General features: G+C 36.4%; 1 protein-coding gene across 1 annotated transcript in view; it reads right to left on the bottom strand.

Moving 5' to 3' along the window:
* LOC115230482 (zinc finger protein 271-like) overlaps nt 1-13,819 on the bottom strand; it is a 34,472-nt gene extending 20,653 nt beyond the window's left edge. The window contains exons 1-2 of the mRNA XM_029800647.2: nt 13,692-13,819; nt 10,005-10,344 (exon numbers count right to left, since the gene is read on the bottom strand). The gene's annotated coding sequence lies outside the window, so the exon portion shown is untranslated. The remainder of the gene's footprint in view (nt 1-10,004; nt 10,345-13,691) is intronic.
* Between the last annotated feature and the right edge of the window lie 574 nt (nt 13,820-14,393).

Raw genomic sequence — 14,393 nt, 5'->3', positions numbered from 1 at the left:
TCCGCTTCTCCCGCCAATTTCCTGAACTCGTGTCTAAAGTACAAAAGATTATTCTCATCAACACTATTATTATTGGCGATCTTTCGTCTCTAGTAGAACTTTACGTCGATTTCCCTATGTAATACGTGTGGTGAAAGGAGCGTAACAGAACAAGGAAAGAATTAGAAGTGTAATTTGGTCTTACCTGAGGAGATGAAGTCGGATTCGCCTTCAGCCAACTTGCTAGCCTCTTGTCGTGTTGGCGTCGTTCTCAAGTCTGTCTGGCTTGGTCAATGCCGCACGTGCGTTCTGTCTGTCACTTCAGCTTCCGCCGGCGCATGCGCCCTGCAAGACCCACTTCCGCTCCCTCCCGCTCCGTCACACTCCTTCAACACCACACCACACCGTAAAAAAATTTTTTTTTTACATATGGGCTTGCGGGAACTTTTCAAGTAATATACATACATATACACATACACCAAGTAAAAAATTTCAGTTATCTCTTTCTTTCACACACACTAACAGAAGCACTTCACTTACACAACATACTGTCTGTCTCCCACACCTCATCAAACACACACACACACATGTACATCAATGCTTGCCATGCACGGTAACTTCAAAAGAACTTCCCTCGTCATAAAAATGGCTTTCTCTTAGTCTCTTTCGCTCTCATTACTTCAAAATTTCCCGCAAGCCCATATGTAAAACAAAAAAAATTTTTTCGGAAAGGTCTACTAGAGACGAAAGATTGCCTTTTTATTATTATAGCGACCCCGAAACGAAGGAAAGTCACTGTCGACCTCAGCGGAAACTCCTGACTGAAAATACGGCCGAGGTCGACTTTGCCTTTCATCCTTTTCGGGAAATACTGGGTTCTATGTATTCGACTTCGTGCTCCCCTCAAACACTGCAGGCCTCGGCAAAATTTCAAACCTGCATCATTACTATTAATATAACCTCTTAAACAACAGGACAACGTTAATTAATATGGTATTCTTCAATCGGTTTCCCCTAATTTTACTAATTAATCAATTAAACTATTTTACTCTCGTATTACCAATTAATTTCCTTTATATCACATGTAACGGTGATTCATAGGTTTTCATAAACAACAGAGCAACATTTCAGTTTGGAAGTTATTAATTAAGACGAGTAAACATATTTTCTTAATTGTTGTTAGGTTCCCGCTTCGAAAAATAATTACTGTAATATCGAGAGAAGTTCACATAATTCTATCATTTACATTATTATTATTAGTAGTAGTAGTAGTATCACCTTTACAGCCTTAAAGGAAATCTTTATCAACTTACCGTATTCACAAATAAGCAACGAATCAGTAATTAAGCACCTTAATTAAGAATTTAAAAGAAGCGAGGTTGAGGTGTTGTGTGGTTATTTCCCTTTACACGATTGTATTTCTGCTATGCTCCAATAAATAGCTCTACTGGAGAATTTAAATACAATAATATAAAAAACGGAAATTTCACCCTCCAACCATTTTCATATATTTTAAAACTTTCAATGCCTCAATGAACCCCGACCCCTGCAGACATTGACATTAAGTGGATGACAGTGTTGATGTTGTAAGATTTGCAATGTTGAATTATTATGTCGTTTAATGATTCTCTTTATCTCACTGCTTCTTTTTTTCTGTTTCAGAATATCACATCATGTTGACGATAAAGAAATCTCTCCTTTCAGATGTGCCTCTGATATTTCTATTGACTCTCATCAATTAAAGGAAGACCATATATTCATAAGGCACATTCATCAATGCATCAACGACAAACGATAAGAAAATATTTTTTCTCGGTGGAATTGACAGCAACACTCACTTGTCTTCGCTGTTTGGAATGTAGAGAAGGTGATTGCTTGGTTAATTAAGCTTGGATAAATTTACAAAAGTTTTAACTGTTTACATCTACCGTTTTAGATATTAAGCAAGAACACACACGAAAGACACATAGTGTTAAATTATTCTCTGAAAATACTGACACAACTGGACACAGATATATTCATAGAATTGAAAAAATCATTATCATTGTGATACGTATGAGAAATTAGTATCTTATAATGAATGATTTAAGAAAACCAAACACACCTGATTCAGGTGAGAGGCCATATTACTGTGATAACTGTGGTAAATCATTCTCTCAAGTAGTCACTTGACTAGTCATGTACGTACACATACAGGAGAGAAGCCATATCATTGTGATATTTGTGGTAAATCGTTCTCTGAAAATAGTAACTTTACTCGTCACAAACATATTCATACTGGAGACAAAGCATATCACTGTGATGTCTGTGGTAAATCATTCTCCCGAAGTGGTTCCTTGACTGGTCACATAGATACACATACAGGGGAGAAGCCATTTCATTGCATTATCTGTGGGAAATCATTCTCTAGAAATAGTCAGTTGACTAGTCACAAATTTCTCCATACTGGAGAGAAACCATATCAGTGCGATATCTGTGGTAAATCATTTTCTCTAAATAGCGATTTAACTCATCACAAACATACACATACAGGAGAGAAAGCATATCATTGTAATATCTGTGGTAAATCATTCTCTAGAAATAGTGACTTGACTGTCCATAAACGTATTCATACAGGAGAGAAACCATATCACTGTGATGTCTGTGGTAAATCTTTCTCTCAAAAAAGCCACTTAAGTACACATGTGAGTATTCATACACAGGTGTAACAGTATCAATATCAAAATTTATTACAACAGGACAACAATTATGAATATTTTGTCTGCTAAAAGACAGGGTTTATTCCTCTTCAAGCTTGACATTATCAACTTCAGTTTCTTGGATGTCAACATGAAATTCATGAATCACAACTTCAATATCATTTATATATCTAAATATATCAACACAGAGATGACTTTGACTTCTGAAGATGATTGTGCTGGATTTTTCAGGAATTTGTTATAAGAGAATAAAGGAATGGGAATAAGGAATAAAAGTTTTAAGTGACATTGATTTTGTCTTTGTTGTGTTTTGATCATCATCATCATCTCCATCATCCTTACCATCCAGGCATGGATGGGAAAGTGTGACAGGTGCTGGCAAGCCAGAGTGCTTCTCCAGGTTCCAGTCAGACCTGGATTGTGTCGTTCTATATTTGAGAGATTCGGAATTATGTACGTTATTTACTTTAGACTGATATTCGTCCTCATCTTGTTGTTAACACAGTATTTCAACTGGTATACTCTCCAGCCTTCATCAGGTGTCTTGGGGAAATACCTTAGGAACGAGAACCCAGCTTCAAAATTTCCCCAATACACCTGATGAAGGCTGGAGAATATATCAGCTGAAATGTTGTGTGAACAACAAGATGAGGACAAATATCAGTCAAATGTGGGTTTGGCTTGGTTTCTTTGGTTATATGCTCTTAATATACATGGCGCATTTTATAAATATTCCTGTTCAAGTATCGTAACAGCATGTAACAAGTCGTAGCGCTTTCAGTTGTGTATTTAATTTGATACATAAAGTGAGATAGGGGTTATGAGTGTAACCCACTATGGGATATCATTTATCCAATATACTGCCAGTAAAGTACCCAGAAAGGCTAATACATAAATGCTAAGAATTGCAATGCAATTAATTCATGTATTATATGGGCAAAGGTAAAATGTTTTACCTCAAATTCATAATACAAAATAAGAAAATGAAGGAATAGATTTCTATCAATCATCAACTTCCAGATAATACCAGTTCATATAATTTATTAACTAATTATTTAGGAATATCCAGATCAAACAGAATAATAAAGAACAAAACAGTACACATCAATGAGTAATATAATACCATAAGAACATTTTATATTTTTATATTTATATTTATTTATATGTATTGTTCTTATGGTATTATCTTACTCATTGATGTGTACTGTTTTATTCTGTTTGATCTGGATGTTCCTAAATAATTAATTAATAAATTATATGAATTGGTATTATCTGGAAGTTGATGATTGAAATTAATCTGTTCCTCCATTTTCTTATTTTGTAATTTGATATAAATATATAAATATATATATATATATATATATATGTGTGTGTGTGGACAGGATGTCAGTCTGATAGCTAGAATAAGTGTATACAAGTCTCGTATTTTGAGCGTGTTTATGTCTGGGGCAGAAGCAGGGACTCACTTCGATAGGGAAATAGAAAATCTCCAAACCTTTCAAATGTGGTGTATGCACCATAGCATATGCAACCAAATGGCAAAATAAGACATCAAATGTAAAAATCTTAGAAAAATGTGATATGTCCAGTATTCAAAGCATGTTGATGAGAATTCAGTGAAGATTGGTAGGACATGTTTTTCAAATGAAATGTGAATGCTTTCCAAAAATTCAGCAGGATGAACTATTAGCGCTAAACTATTAAGCACAATCCATGCATAATTAAGCCAGCAGCACCCAGTTGAACAAACACTTCCGTGCATGCGTAATACAATAATGGTGATGTTCTTAACTGTTATATGGGAATGTAAATATGTTTGCAAATTGTTTTTGTTACATGTTATCCTGTGTTCTGAATGCTTTTATTTTAATAAATGTTTCTTACTGCAAGTTATGGATGATTCTTTTATGACTTCATTGCTTTCAGGCTTAGCTTAACGTATTTTTGCACCCGACATCACAAAATGCATCAAGTAAACATTGCCGGACAGCAGAGACTCGGACATTGCTTAGAAAATGTTTTTCATTTTTAACCTCGTATATAGTATGCACTAGGGATTTTGACCTTTAAATTTTGGGGAAAAAAGTGTGGATTATACTCAAGGATTTACGGTATTCATGTAATGTTTTAAGCTTGGAGTTATGACTTATTACAAACGTCTCGTGAACTTCTATTTTCTTGTTGTTACGAACAAGATGGTGACCCCTCTTTCTTTCATACTGATGAAATTATAGTGTGTCATTAAGTCAGTGCTCCACAATGATAGTCGCTCCGCTATAAAATGGATAAGGATCTTTTCGGTTTGTGCCAACATATGTATAGATGTAAATATGTTGCATGTCACCCACGTCTGATGCTATAGGGGAGATACAGGTCTACTCAGCCAGAGGGAAAAGCAAGGGAAAGTAAGATACACGACATCGTGTTTTTCCACTTCCGGTCCTTCACTTCCTTACATTCTGGTCACTATCATTCCTCCACACTTCACCCTGATCTAATAATAATAATGAAATTATTGTATACAGTGCTCAGGTGCACCACAACTTGTCAAAAGTGCGTATAAAGCATATGCAGTAATGTACAAATGTCTGGGAAGCGAACAGTGTATGAGTCAGATAGATGCTTGCATGTGTATGGAGGGGAGAAAGTCAGGTGTAGTGTTGGAGAATCTCAGGAAGCATGGAAGTTTTGAAGGATGCAGTGGTCCGACAACTAACAACTGATGCTGGCGTTTTGTTCTATACTTCAGCAACTCTTAGCGTGAAAACATGTTTCCGAAAGTCATGGGAACTGTGCTGTTTTCTGACTTTGTAAACATGTTCACAGGTGTTAGACAGGTGGAGTTTGAAAAGGTACTCAGAGTTATTGTTTGTAAGATGGTTGATAATTTTATGGGTGTCTGCCAAGTCAGCTGCCAGACGGAGTTTCAATGTGTCCATGCCCAGGGAAGTAAGGCGTTTAGAATATGGCAAATGCCTGATGGAGGGTATTCTAAAATGTTTCCAAAAGTCATGGGAGCTGTGCTGTTTTCTGGCTTTGTAAACATGTCCATGGGTGTTAGATGGATGGAGTTTGAAAAGGTGCTCAGACTTATTGTTAGTAAGATGGTTAATAATTTTATGGGTATCTGCCAAGTCAGAGTTTCAATGTATCTATGCCCAGGGAAGTAAGGCTTTCAGAATATGGCAAATGCCTGATGGAGGGTATTCTCTTGGTTGCATGTTGCTGAAAGGCTTCCAGGCGATTAACGATGACTGCCCCTCTATTGTTTCATAACCATCCATTCAGTTGTGGTGAGGATGCTTCCATTGAAATATACACAGTGTCATGGGGCCGCCTCCCACTTTGTTATCATTAAAGCTAATTACACTTTGAATATCCCACATGTGACGTCGCATTCTATCCAGACGTTATCTGGAATACTCATCATGACCCACCCTCTCTATCTCCCACCATGTTGTGGACCTTGAGACCACTTCGGTCACGACACAGACCATGGAATTGCACCTCTAAAGATACCCTCCCAGGCACAATTCTGGGCGAGGTTGTTTATGGAAGACCAGCAATCACCCATGCATACCAGTGTTATCCAAGGAGAAAGGCAAAGGGGCCGATACAGCTTGGCACCTGTTATGTCGCAACTCATTTCTGCAGCTGAGTGAATTGGAGCAACGTGAAATAAAGTGTCTTGCTCAAGAACACAACACGCAGCCCGGTCCGGGATTTGAACTCACAACCTCATGATCGTAAGCTCGACGCTCTAACCACTGAGCCTGCACCTTAAGCTATACGTAAAATTTAAAAAAGCGGCAAGCTGGCAGACACGTTAGTGCGCTGGGCGAATCGCTTACCAGTATTTCGTCTGTCGTTACGTTCTGAGTTCAAATTCCGCCGAGGTCGATTTTGCCTTTCATCCTTTCGTGGTCAATAAATTAAGTACCAGTTACGCACTAGGGTCGATGTAACTGACTTAATCCCTTTGTCTGTCCTTGTTTGTTCCCTCTGTGTTTAGCCCCTTGTGGGTAGTAAAGAAATAGGTATTTCGTCTGCCGTTACGTTCTGAGTTCAAATTCCGCCAAGGTCGACTTTGCCTTTCATCCTTTCGGGGTCTACAAATAAAGTACCAGTTTCGCACTGGGGTCAATGTAATCGACTTAATCCCTTTGTTCCCTGTATGTTTAGCCCCTTGTGGCCAGTAAAGAAATATATACGTTAAATTAACCAGGAACAAAAGTGTTACTCTTTTACTTGTTTCAGTCATTTGACCGCAGCCATGCTGGAGCACCGCCTTTAATCGAGCAACAGGTGCCAGAGGAGTCTGGCAGCGACCACGCTTGGATGGTGCTCTTTACGTGCCACCGGCACGGGGACCAGACGAGTTCCTCTGCCACTTGTTGGCCTTACAGAAGAATTTTTGGAATGTGATCATTTCGTCTTTGGAAAACATCTCCTACCCATCTGCACTGAATTCTCATCCGTATGCCTTGGATACTGGACATATCACATTTTACTAAAATTTTTACATTTAATGTCTTATCTTGCCATTTTGCTGCATATGTTGTGCTTGAAACACCACATGCGAAAAAATTTCAGCTTTTCTATTTCTTCGTAGAGGGGAGTCCATGCTTCTGCCTCATATAAAAAAATACTCAAAATACAAGATTTCTATTATTTTAGTTGTCAGACTGATATCATGTTCACACAAATACATATATCAAATTAAATACACAACTGAAAGCGCTACTACTTGTTTGATACTGTTATGATTCTTGAACAGGAATATTTATAAAATGCGCTATGTATCTTAACCCTTTCATTACCATATTTCTGTTGAGATGCTCTGTGTTTCCTTCAATTAATTTTAAATATAACAAAGAATTTAGTAAAATAACTTCATTATCGTTAAGCTAGTGTTAGGAACATAAATTATGAGTAAGATTTGGTGGAAGATTTTAATTCAAAATTTATAACAAGACATTTATATTAAAGAGCCAGAGGTGGTTTCAGGTAGGTTGGTATCAAAAGGGTTAAGAATTGTTTCTCTATTATATATTTTAACCCTTTTGTTAGCATACTTCTGTTGAGATGCTGTTTCTTTCAATTAATTTTAAATATAACAAAGAATTTAGTAAAATAACTTCATTATCATTAAGATAGTGTTAGGAACATAAAATGAGACTAAGGTTTGATGGAAGATTTTAATTCAGAACTTATGATAACAAGACATTTGCACTACAGAGCCAGAGGTGGTTTCAGGTAGGTTGGTATCAAAAGGGTTAAGAATTGTTTCTCTATTATATATTTTAACCCTTTTGTTAGCATACTTCTGTTGAGATGCTCTGTGTTTCCTTCAATTAATTTTAAATATAACAAAGAATTTAGTAAAATAACTTCATTATCATTAAGATAGTGTTAGGAACATAAATTGTGACTAAGGTTTGGTGGAAGATTTTAATTCAAAATTTATGATAACAAGACATTTGCACTACAGAGCCAGAGGTGGTTTCACATGGGTTGGTATTGAAGGGGTTAAGGGCAGAGAGCCAAAGCAACGAAGCCCAATCTGACAGGAACATGGAGCAGCACTCTGGCTTGCCAGCTCATGTCACACTTTCCCATCAAAGCCTGCATAGAAGACGGATGCTAAAAATGGATGTTAGAGGATGATGATGATGAAAACACAACAAAGACAAAATCAATGTCACTTAAAACTTTTATTCCTCATTCCCATTCCTTTATTCTCTCATAACAAATTCCTCAAAAATCCAGCACAATCCTCTTCAGAAATCAAAGTCATCTCTGTGTTGACATATTTAGATATATAAATGATATTGAAGTTGTGATTCATGAATTTCATTTTGACATCCAAGAAACTGAAGTTGATAATATCAAGCTTGAAGAGGAATAAACCCTGTCTTTTAGCAGACAAAATGTTCATAATTGTTGTCATGTTTTAATAAATTTTGATATTGATACAGTTACACTTGTGTATGAATACTCCAATGTGTACTTAAGTAGCCTTTTTGAGAGAATGATTTACCACAGATATTACAATGACATGGCTTTTCTCCTGTATGAATACGTTTGTGACTAGTTAAAGTGGTACTATGAGAGAATGATTTGCCACAGATATCACACTGATATGGCTTTTCCCCAGTATGGATACGTTTATGTTTACTCAAGTCATTATTACATGAAAATGATTTATCACAGATATCACAAAGATATGGTTTTTCTCCAGTATGAATATGTTTGTGACGAGTCAAATGATTATTTCTAGAGAATGATTTATCACAGATATCACAATGATATGGCTTCTCTCCTGTGTGAATACGTTTGTGTGTTGTTAAGTTACTATTTAGAAAGAAAGATTTACCACAGATATCACAATGATATGGCTTCTCACCTGTATGAACACGTTTGTGATAAGTTAAAGAGTTATTATGAGAAAATGATTCACCACAGATATCACAATGATATGGATTTTCCCCAGTATGAATACGTATGTGATTAGTCAAGTGACCACTTTCAGAAAATGATTTACCACAGAAGTCACAATGATATGGTTTTTCTCCCGTATGTGTACGTTTGTGTCTATACAAGTCACTACTTCGAGAGAATGATTTACCACAGATATCACAATGATATGGTTTTTCTCCCGTATGTGTACGTTTGTGTCTATACAAGTCACTACTTCGAGAGAATGATTTACCACAGATATTGCAATGATATGGCTTCTCTCCTGTATGTGTACGTACGTGAATAGTCAAAGAACTACTTTGAGAGAATGATTTACCGCAAATATTACAATGATATGCTTTCTCTCCTGTATGCGTAAGTTTGTGTTTAGTCAAGTGATTCCTTTGAGAAAATGATTCACCACAGATATCACAACGATATGGTCTTTCCCCTGTATGAATACGTATGTGATTAATCAAGTGACAATTTCGGGAAAATGATTTACCACAGACATCACAGTGATATGCTTTGTTTCCAGTATGAATATGTTTGTGACGAGTCAAATGACTATTTTTAGAGAATGATTTACCACAGATATCACAGTGATGTGATTTCTCTCCTGTATCAATGCATTTGTGTTTGGTCAAGACTGTTTCTTCAGTGAATGTTTTACCACAGATATCACAGTGATATGGCTTCTCACCTGAATCAGGTTTGTTTGGTTTTCTTAAATCATTCATTATAAGATACTAATTTCTCATACGTAACACAATGATAACGATTTTTGTCCAACCCATGCTAGCATGGAGAACGGACGTTAAACGACGATATCTGTGTCCAGTTGTGTCAGTATTTTCAGAGAATAATTTAACACTGTGTTTCTTTCATCTGTGTTCTTGCTTAATATCTAAAACGGCAGATGTAAACAGTTAAAACTTTTGTAAATTTATCCAAGCTTAATTAACCAAGCAATCACCTTTTTTACATTCCAAACAGTGAAGGCAAGTAAATGTTGCTGTTAATTACATTGTCCAGAAGAAATATTTTCCCATCGTTTGTTGAAGATTTCATTTATACAAAGAAGTCGATGCGTTGATGAATGTGCCTTATGAACATATGGTCTTCCTCTAATTGATGAAAGTCAACAGAAATATCAGGGGCATGTCTGAACGAAGAAATTTCTTTTACGTCACCATGATGCGATATTCTGAAATAGAAAAAGAAGCAGTGAGATAAAGAGAATCATTAAATGACATAGTAATTCAACATTGCAAATCTTACAACATCAACACTGTCATCCATTTAATGTCTATGTTTGCATGGGTCAGAATCCATTGAGGGTTTGAAACTTTTACAACATTCTGTATATAGATGAATCGATTCAACATTTCTCTAAATACTTAGCCGTTTTCCACTCATTTCACTGTGAAGTGGCTAGAGTATATGGCCCCCTAGTCGGTAGAGTATATGCCTCCAATCGTAAGGTTGCAAGTTCGATTTCCAGTCACACATCGTGTATCCAAGTTTTTCTCAAAAATGCTAAGAGTAAAACACGTTTTATATGACACATTCTACAAGTGTCCTAAGTTTGAAAGTGTTTAGTTACAAAAAGTTATTTTTGAAATATGTAGGTCAAAAGGTGAAGATCCCTTTTCTGTTTTAGGGGGACGACATCCAAGTTGATGCTGATGAAATCAAAATGGACAACAATATATTCAATAGTGAAGAAAACAAAATTAAGGCTGACGAGGGGGACATTTGAAAGGGAGAAATCCTATGAATTAAATTAACTACCCTGAACATGGTTCCTGCATTTGTGGGCAATGTGTTGTATAGTCGGATCTGTTCGGTTTGACTGGCAGTTTTTTAAAAAATAATTTCCACGTAATTAAACACTTTTAAACTTTGTATACTGGTAGAATGTGTATATAAAACATTTTTTTTTCTTGGCTTTATTGAGAAAATTCTATAGTTTGTAAGATATTTGTTGTTGTTTTTCTTCAATTTCTGCAATTTCAACCAATCACTGACGTCTATTGAGGCGAAAACATTCTGTGCCGTATGAATATGCCCCTCGTTTAAGAAACAGATTGGGTTTATTTACATTTGTGAAGAAAAAAAATATACCCTTTCCCCCACCCCTAACCCTAAAACAGATTGAAATGCAATAGATCGATACTAAGGTCATAATTATGGGAGACAATTTCATATGACACCACTGGAAAAATTTGCCGTTCATACCGAAAAGATCCCAAAGTTGTTTTCTTTTGCTGTGAGCTCTGTGTTTGTACCCAACAATTTTTCGGGTGATCTTATACGGAGATGTGTCTTGACTAGACCTTCTTCGAATCACTTGGTGGAAATGTGATGGTGAAGTTGTTCACAGAATTAGACAAAGTAAAAGACTGAAATAAATCCAACCAGTTAGTAGAGCCATCTATTGGAGAATTAAAAAAATACAATCATATAAAGGGAAATTGTCTTCCCAATAGCAACATATGGATGCGAGACCTGGACACTAAAGAAAGCTGACCAGAAGAGAATTAATGCATTCAAGCTTTGGTGTTGGAGAAGACTTTTGCGGATTCCATGGAAAGCGAGGCTCACCAATGGAGAAGTTCTTAATCAGATCAGGCCGAAAATGTCACTAGAAGCTGGGATCACCAAGCGTAGATTGGCATATTTCGGTCATATTATGCAGAGAAAATCCCTGGAGAAGGACATCATGCTTGAAATGGTCAGTGGCAAGAGAGGAAGAGGCCGACCAAGAACCCGCTGGCTTGACACCATCAACAGTGATACCGGAATGGACATAGCCAATCTGAAAGAAGCGGCCCAGGATAGAACTGACTGGAGGACACTGATCCAACGAGTGACTGAGAGTCGACTTCGACTGAGCGGATAGATAAATATATATATATATATGGTGCTGGTCAATGGAGAAATTCTTAATCAGATCAGGCCGAAAATGTTGCTAGAAGCTTGGACCATCAAGCATAGATTGGCATATTTCGGTCATATTATGCAGAGAAAATCCCTGTAGAAGGACATCATGCTTGGAATGGTCAGTGACAAGAGAGGAAGAGGCCGACCAAGAACCCGCTGGCTTGACACCATCAAGAGTGATACCAGAATGGACATGGCCAATCTGAAAGGATAGAACTGACTGGAGGACACTGATCCAACGAGTGACCGATAGTCGACTTCGACTGAACGGATAGATAAATAGATATATATATACACGGTGCTGGTCAATGGAGAAATTCTTAAGCAGATCAGGCCAAAAATGTTGCTAGAAGCTTGGATCACCGAGCATAGATTGGCATATTTCGGTCATATTATGCAGAGAAAATCCCTGTAGAAGGACATCATGCTTGGAATGGTCAGTGACAAGAGAGGATGAGGCCGACCAAGAACCCGCTGGCTTGACACCATCAAGAGTGATACCGGAATGGACATGGCCAATCTGAAGGAAGCGGCCTAGGATAGAACTGACACTGATCCAACGAGTGACCGAGAGTCGACTTCGACTGAGCGGATAGATAGAGGAAGGGAAATAACTGCTGCAACACTTGAAACAAGCGCCATTTAAATTATCAATTAAGGTTTTTAATTACTGACCACTGACTCGTTGTTTGTATCTGAATACGGTGAGTTGACAAAGATATACTTTAAGGTTGTAATGGTGATAATGATAATAATGTAAATGATAGAATTATGTGAACCTCTCGATGTTAAAGTAATTATTTTTCGAAGCGAAAACAAAACAGCATCAGGAAAATATATTTCCTCATCCTAATTAATAAATTCTTAACTGAAATGTCGACCTGTTGTTTATGAGAATTACATGTAATATAAAGGAAATTCGTTGGTAAAATGAGAGTAATGTAGCGTAATTAGTGTTAAGTAGCTTGTTTACCAACCACATGGTTCCGGGTTCAGTCCCACTGCGTGGCACCTTGGGCGAGTGTCTTCTACTATAGCCCCGGGCCGACCAAAGCCTTGTGAGTGGATTTGGTAGACGGAAACTGAAAGAAGCCTGTCGTATATATGTGTATATATATATACGTATATATGTGTATATATATATATATATATATACATATATATATATATATATATATATATACATATATATATATATATATATATATACATATATATATGTATATATATATATATATATACATATATATATATATGTGTGTGTTTGTGTGTCTGTGTTTGTCCCCGTAGCATTGCTTGACAACCGATGCTGGTGTGTTTATGTTCCCGTTACTTAGCGGTTCGGCCGAAAGAGACAGATAGAATAAGTACTGGGCTTACAAAAGAATAAGACCCGGGATCGAGTTGCTCGATTAAATGCGGTGCTCCAGCATGGCCGCAGTCAAATGACTGAAACAAGTAAAAGAGTATATATATATATATATATATATAATGTAGCATAATTAATTAGTAAAATGAGAGGAAACCGATCAGAGAAAACCACATTAATTAGTGTTGTCTTGTTTGTTAATGAGACACTAAGTAATTGGTGAGTTGATAAAGACTTACTTGAAGGTTATATTAATAATAGTAACGATGATGGTGATGGTTTTCAATTTTGGCCCAGGACCAGCAATGTTTGAGGCGAAGAGAAAGTCGATTACAAACACCCCATATAGCTTTAACGGAGTACTGTTTAAGATGAGTGCTCCCGGTGCACGCATCCGCGGTGGCTAGTCGTGATTAGTCGATCCTATAATGAGTACCTAGCGCGAGTGCGCGTATGCAAATTAATGTTTTTTTTTAAACAAAATAAATAATTTCTTTACACCCGTAGTGTGTTATTTTTATTTAATTTGTTTAGAAAAATTTATTTATTTTGTTTAAAAATTTACTTTGTGTTTTTATTTATTTAAAAAAATTATTTACTTTGTGTAAAAATTATTTATTTTGTTTCAAAAAAATCCATCTATGGATCTTTTCGGTTTGAACGGCAGTTTTTAACATAATTTCCACGTAACTAAACACTTTTAAACTTCGTATACTGGTAGATTGTGTTTTTAAAACATCTTTTTCTCTTGGCTTTATTGAGAAAATTCTATAGTTTGTAAGATATTTGGGGGGTTTTTCCTTCAATTTCTGCAATTTCAACTAATCAATGACGTCCATAGAGCTAAAAAACATTCTTTGCCGTATGAATATGTCCCTCGTTTAAGAAACAGACTGGGTTTATCTACATTTGTGAATAAAAAAAGATACCCTTCCCACTAA

Source organism: Octopus sinensis, unplaced genomic scaffold (assembly GCF_006345805.1).
Source record: "Octopus sinensis unplaced genomic scaffold, ASM634580v1 Contig15615, whole genome shotgun sequence".
NCBI classification, from domain to species: domain Eukaryota; kingdom Metazoa; phylum Mollusca; class Cephalopoda; order Octopoda; family Octopodidae; genus Octopus; species Octopus sinensis.
Note: the sequence above shows the minus strand (reverse complement) of the source record. Positions and strands in the feature narration are given on the sequence as shown.